We start from the raw sequence: 7526 nt of genomic DNA, 5'->3' as shown, positions 1-7526 counted from the left end.
GTTTGGGGGATTTCTGATTTTTATTTCTTTGAGTAAGGTTTTGACACATTTGTCATCCTTCCTCTGGAACCCTGGAACACAAATATTTGCTCTTTGAATGCTGTCACAAAATTCCTATAAGCTTTCTTCATTATTCTTTATTCTTTTTTTCTTTATCCACCTCCAAACTTGCACTTTAAAATAGCCTGCCTTTGATCTCACTGCTTCTTCCTTCTGTTTGGTCAATTCTCCTATTGATGCTTGCTGTCACATTTTTCAGTTTGCTTACTATGGTTTTCAGCTAATGGATTTCTGTTTGAATCTGATATTTAATTACTTCAATCTATGTTGAGCTTCTATTGTTAAATCTGCATTTCCTTCCTAGAAAAAATTAAACCTTATATTGATATACTTTTATTTTCATAAATTGCTGATTGAGTTTGCTAATATTCCAGAAAATTTTTTCATTAAGTTTCAGAAAGAAAAAGTTGGGCTATGATTCCCATTGCTTTCATCATCGTTGTGTTTCAGTATCAACACATCTGAAGTGTTATTAATGAGGTGAACGGCGCACTCATTTGTCAATGAGTTTGTATAATATTGGAATTATTACTTACTTGAACATCTTTAATATTTAGTAACTCTTATATGAGATATTTCTGTTTGTACTTTTTATTTATGGGAATATTTTTATACATTGATTAAATTTCTTTAGTAGTTGAATGATTAATAGAGTTTTCTTATGGTGTTTGAGTTAGTTTTGGTTGGTTTTATTACTTTTAGAACTTTTAATTTTATCTAAGTTATAAGAAAATTTTACATAGAATTGTTTATATTCAATCTTATTAATAATATTTGAAAAATCTATAGTCCTATTATATTTTACTCTTCTTATTTTTTTGTACTTTCCTTTTTATTTTTGTATAAACATACCAATAAAAATCATTGTAAGAAAATAAATATTTGACAATGTTTTTCTGCTCCACTATGTAATCTTCTATTTGATTAATTTCTCCTATTAATTACAATTTTTTTCTTTCTACACTCTGTGTTTGCATTCTTCCCTATTCTTTGTTATTCTATACCTTATTGAAATGAAGACAAATCATTAATTTTTAGCATTTTCCTAGTGAATGAATTTAAGTATATAATTTTTTATAAAATTGTATACTTCAAATCACAAGTTTATATATATGCATATATATATAATTTTCTGATTATTCATTTGTGTCCTAATATCTATTTTGAATTTCTTCTTTGACGTGGAATATTTAATGGTATATTAATTTATTTGCCAATAAAAGGAGGTTTTCTAGTTATCTTTTTGTTGATTTCTGGATTTATTGTACTATAGAATTGAAAAATGAAAACTTTTAAAACAAGTTGTGACTTATGCTCATTTCCAATTATAGATCAATTTTTAAAAATATATTTTGTTTATTCCTTGCTATAGGTTGTTGTGCTTCAATATATTCTACATATTTTTGGTAAACTATTTTTATTGGTTCTTTTTAGTTATACATGACAATAAGAGTCATTTTGAAATAATGATGAAAGCATGGAATATAATTTGTTCTAATTCAATGCAGTCGTCAGTACTTCCCCTTCCCCTCCCATCATTCTCTTTGATCTACTCTGTTGATCTTTCTGCTATTTATTCAGAGGTTTTTTTAAATTTAATTTAATTTAAAAAGGACTTGCTGATGTACATGATAGTGAGATTCACTGTGGTATATTCATATATGTACATTATAAATTAGGTCAGATTCATTCCACTGTCCTTCTCTGTCCTATCTCTTCTTCATTCCCTTTATTCCCCTTTGTCTACTCTACTGACCTTTCTTCTATTCTTTTTCAGCCCCTCCCCATTATTTTGGATTAGCTTCTGCATATTAGAGAAAACATTCAACATTTAACTATTGGGGACCATCTTATTTCCCCTAGTGTGATAGTCTTCAGTTTCATCCATTTACTAGAAAATGCCATCAATTTATTCTTTTTATGGATGAATAATACTCCACTGTGTATATATGCCACATTTTCTTTATCTATTCATATGTTGAAGTGCACCTATGTTGGTTCTCTAGCTTGGCTATTGTGAATTGTGCTCTTAGTAATGTTGTCTATTGTAGTTCAGATATTTTACACTGTGCTACTTAAAAATTGGTGTAAAATTCCTTTCTGAAAGATATATCAAGCAGATACGGTAGCTCACACCTGTAATCCCAACAGCTTGGGAGGCTGAGGCAAAAGGACTGCAAATTCAAAGTCAGCCTCAGCAATTCAGCAAGGCCCTAAGCAACTCAGAGACCCTGTCTCAAAACAATTATATCAGATTATTACCTTATATATTTCATTTACCTGAGAGGGGAGTTTTAGTTTTTCCTTTTAGTTTTTTTTTATTATGTTTTTCCTGCCAAGAAGGTTAATATGTGCCAATAACACTGATGTAGTTATAGAAAAATTACTGTAAAATGCATCAACAGCCAAAAACTTATACTTTTGTTTAACCATTATTTTCTGCATAACTTCATTATTAATAGCTATATTATTTTGGAAAAAGACTTGAGACTGTTCCACAAAAAAATTACAGAAATGTGAGGACTATAGTGCCTCTTTTATAAAACCTGAAGTTGTTTTATAATTTCTCTGAGAACCATGTATTTGCACACAAAAAGGTGACCCATTTCTTAGAAAACAGCATTCAAGGTCTTATATTCTGCCTGTGAACCATAATGGATTCTTATACAGTATATTTGTTCAGAATTATAAGTCAAAACTGTATAACATTTATGATGCCTGATAATGTGCATTGTACCCTTTAAGAAAAACAATTAACAAAATATTTTGCCTTCTCTAAATTTCCATCAATTGCTACTTCAAAAGCATTTTCAGCAGATTTTGTTTTCTGTGAGTCAATTTGACCTTGACTGAATTTCCCATAAATCCTAAGAAACTAAAATATCAAATGGTCATGGGCAGCATTGTTTATAACAACAATGACTTATTAATTGTAAACTGCATCTGGACTGAGAGGACAATACACAAAACACATTCTGTTTTATGCCATATTCTTTCCAGTGTGTGCTGATTTTAACTATAAGCAACCCTTGCAAGGACTCCAGAACTACCACTAACATTATAAGATAAACTGGTTCTAGTTAAGGTCATAAGGTTTCTAAGCAAGGATGCTCTTCTGCCTGTACTATCACATGAAATCCTATGTAAAAATCCTCAGCATTATGATACCAGAGGAGCAAACCTGGTGTAAGTCTGTGGGTATGGTGAAGTTTTCAGTTACGAAGTTCTGTATGATTGTTCTGCATGCTTTTTAATTCTGTTTGTTCTCTGTGATAATATACATTTTAAGTGATCTTTTAGCATTTTACTCTAAGTAATATTATAGCCTATGTTAATTAATTCTTACATTTTAAATCTTTGTGATTTTGTTTATATTGTCCATTATTTCCATTGATTCCTACTTCAAAAGAATGTTCAGCAGATTTTGTTTTCTGTGAGTCTATTTGAATTTTTAATTTTAAAATTTGATTTAGTTTTATTAATGGCAACACACTATGAATCCCTGAATACTATAACATCTGAAAATTGAACTCTTATATTTACTGAGAAGCTCTACACTGAATATGATATGTTGAAAAATATATTTCAAACACAAGCACTCAGGTTATATTCATTATATCTATGGGATACTTTTACTATATCAAGCCTGAAAAAATAGAAGATATCACTAAAAAAATATTTTCTTACTAAGCTGTCTCTTCAGAGCCCCTTTAATCTCCTGGTTCCTGAGACTGTAGATGAGGGGATTCAGCATGGGGATCACCACCATGTAGAACACAGACACCACCTTGTTCTGGTCAGTGGAATAGTTGGATCTGGGCATAACATAAATGAAGGTAATGGTCCCATAGAACAGAGTGACTGCAGTGAGGTGGGAGGTGCAGGTGGAGAAGGCCTTGTGGCGCCCCTCAGTGGAGCTCATCCTCAGGATGGTGATGAGGATGAAGATGTAGGAGATGGCAATGACAAAAACTGTTACCACAATGATGGAGCCAACAGAAAATGTGGAAACAATTGCAGAGACTCCAACATCGGAACAGGAGAGCTCAATTAAAGGAGCAAAATCACAGAAAAAATGATTGACTAGATTTGGTCCACAGAAGAGCAAAGAAAAGAAAGAAATGACATAAGAGGAAGCATTAAGGAAACCCCCTGTATAAGCCACTACAAATAACTGGAGACAGACTTGTGTGGACATTTTGGTGGAGTAAAGCAGTGGGTTGCAGATTGCCACAAAGGGATCATAGGCCATGGCAGCCAGAAGGAAGCACTCCACTGTCCCAAAGAACACTGCTGAACCAAGCTGGATGCCACACCCAAGGTAGGAGATGGCATTTCTCTCCACCAGGAAGTTTACAAGCATATTAGGTGTGACAGAAGACGAATAGCCTATGTCAGCAGAAGCTAAATGGCTCAGAAAAAAAGTACATGGGGTGATGGAGCTGAGAAGAGACTCTGATGAGAATGATCGTGCTGAGATTGCCACAGATGGTCACCTGGTAGATGCACAGGATGATCACAAAGAGGAAGACTCGGAGGACTGGATCCTCAGTTAAGCCCAATAGAATGAACTCTGTCACTGCAATGTGGTTCCCATTGATCAGAGAATCCATGGGACAGTGGCTGCTGAAAAATGACCTGTGGGGAAACATGACATGAAAGAATTTATAAACATGATGGTTTCATTTTCATTAATGTATATGGGAAGTAAATAAACATGATCCATGGCCACTACTTATTTATGTGCAATGGTGACTTTATCAGTGTTTTATGTTAGTTTTAGTATAAACACCAGAAAAATTCTTTCATATAGTATCTTTTCTTCTTCATATATTATATGGTTTAAAAAAATCAAGTTATAAGGCAGATGAATATAACAAAAATGAATGATGAATATATTAGGAAAAAAGAATATTCATTTTTTTCTTTCTTATTCATTGATTTTTCCAAATGACTTAAATAAGGCTAAACTTTATAAGCTTTTTTAGCTTTCCAGCATATAAGAAATATATATATATATATATATATATATATATATATATGAATTATATGTATTGATTATTATACTTTAAGTGTATTATAAATTTGCTGGGTAATTTGTATGTATTTGAAGTTAAAAATATTGTTGCATTAAATGTTTTAAAATATCAATACAATCCCTATGAAAAAAACTGATAAATTCATTTAATAAATCAAATTATTTCCTACTGCAATAATGATTTCTAATTTGGATTTTGTGGTATGAAATAATATTGTTGTCAACATAATATACAGCTGAATAAAACATAGAATTGAAAGAAGAATCACAAAACTTCTGACCAGGTCAACTTCCTCTCCAAGTTTACTGAGTATATTCACCAAGCTTTTCCAATATTACCTCCTAACTAACAGTCAGATGCAAAAACACAAGAAGATATTCTGGAAAGATTTTTTTCTCCTTACATTTTAAAATATTCATTGTAAATACTAAGGAATTCCCAAAACATCTCAACATTGGTAGAGTGGCAACCTTGCATAGTGTTGAAAGATCATAAGTTTCTGTCTTATGGGTAGAGAACAAGGATTTCTGATAACTTGGCTGTGACTATTTCTTCCTTCACCTGAAACCAATGGTGAAAACAGAGAAAATCAGCCAATATTGCCCACTAGCTCATTGCTTGATTATACCTGTTCTCTTTCCACACTACCCTTTCTGAGCACAGATAATTTTAGAGAATAAAGTTTTCTCAAATTGTACATGAAGTTTAATACATCAGATTCATAAACAAAAGTCAAAATCTTACCTCATGAAATGAGAACTGATTCATATTTCAGTAATAGACCAAAAACATTGTGGTTATATAGCTCTTTTCATTTTGTTCTCAGCTGGGGATAAATCTCTGAAGACATTAGAGATTCATATGTGAATTCAAAGGCATCACAGAGTATCATTATTTTATGTAGTAGATATTGAGAAGTTCAATTCAAACATGAAAACAACCAATCCTTCAAGATTCTGTCAATTCTCAAGTGGTCAATTTGTTCTTTTGTTTTTTCTATCTGCATAGTTCTGTAACCTTTGTTTAATAATTACTAAAGAGCACAATATGACAAATTATCTTACACATAAATACTAGTTCCAAGCGAACTCTGATATTTCTGATTAAGAAATATTCATTGCTGTACTTCAGATATAAAATGCTAACCTTACTATTGATCAATCAATATGTGTTTATTGATAAGTATTGTGTATTGATATCTGTAACACTTGCCATTAAGTACCTTGGGGAATACGAGGTAAAACTGCAAGTAAAGTTGAATTTTAAGTAATAAGTATTTTAAGGCATGTACGTTAATTGTTAAGTCATGTACATTAATTGCAGAGCAGAAGTAAGAAAATAACTGTCTTGAGAGTTGTATAAAGAAGTACAGATTTTTAAAAGATGTTTGGATGACTTCCAGATGAAAAAGTATCTCAAAGCATTGCTTCTTGAGTACTTGCTTGTGGTGTAGATAGATCATGGTGGAATGCAGGAATCTTCAACCTGAAGACTTAGTCTTACCCATATGCTCTTACTACTTCTAATTTGAGAATCTCCTATCTCAACCTTCTCTGAAACCTCTCATTTGAGGAGTGATTCTGCCTCCACTAATATAATAATAACCAATATTCACATGGAACTCACTTTATACAATCACTATGCTAAACATTTTACGTATATTTAATTCTCACAACAGTTTTATCAAGTAGGAACTTCTATTATACTTATTTTTTCTGGTAGTACTGGGGAATAAACCCACATGCACTCTACCACAGAGTTGTGTCCCTAACCCTCTTTTATATTTTTATTTTTAGGTTGTGTTTCACTAAGATCCTGAGACTGGCCTCAAACTTGCAATCCTTCTGCCTCAGCCTCATGAGTTACTTGGATTAAAGGTATGCATCATTGTGAACAGCTTATTATCCTCATTTTTCAAATGAGAGAATGGAGACTGAAGAATCCAAACAACCTATTCTACAAGATTCTACCTCACCTTGTTAGATTCCTTCTCCTGGTACCATCCAGCAAAGTGTCTCCTTCCATGCTCCACTCTTTGTCTGAAGCTTACAACCTTCTGGGAGACCATCAGCCACCTACACAGTCCCTATGCAAGACTTTCTAGATGTGGAAGCAGCTAATATCCTGAGCACAACCCCAAATAATGTAAGTGGAATGCAGTGCAGACACATAACCTGAGCTTTCAGATGGACAATTCTGGAAGTCCATCTCTGAGTTTCCACCTTGTTACAGTTGAATCATGTTATAGTTGTTTCAGTTATGTTGTTGATTAAACAACTAGGAAGATGGACATCAGGGGACAATGAATCTCTCACTTGCAGGAATGGATAAAGAGAATCTAAAATGGTGAATGGTGAATACTTTGTTTGATATAAAAATCAATTGTATAAACTTTAATTTCTTTAAGGTACATAAAAGTCTGCATAT

The 7526-nt window shown here is 32.4% G+C and overlaps 1 pseudogene; it reads right to left on the bottom strand.

Moving 5' to 3' along the window:
* Positions 1-3727: 3727 nt before the first annotated feature.
* LOC144254399 (olfactory receptor 5P76-like) lies at positions 3728-4673 on the bottom strand (annotated as a pseudogene).
* Between the last annotated feature and the right edge of the window lie 2853 nt (positions 4674-7526).

This window comes from Urocitellus parryii, chromosome 4 (genome assembly GCF_045843805.1).
Source record: "Urocitellus parryii isolate mUroPar1 chromosome 4, mUroPar1.hap1, whole genome shotgun sequence".
NCBI classification, from domain to species: domain Eukaryota; kingdom Metazoa; phylum Chordata; class Mammalia; order Rodentia; family Sciuridae; genus Urocitellus; species Urocitellus parryii.
The sequence above is the reverse complement of the archived record's forward strand: the minus strand, read 5'-3'. Positions and strand labels throughout refer to the sequence as shown.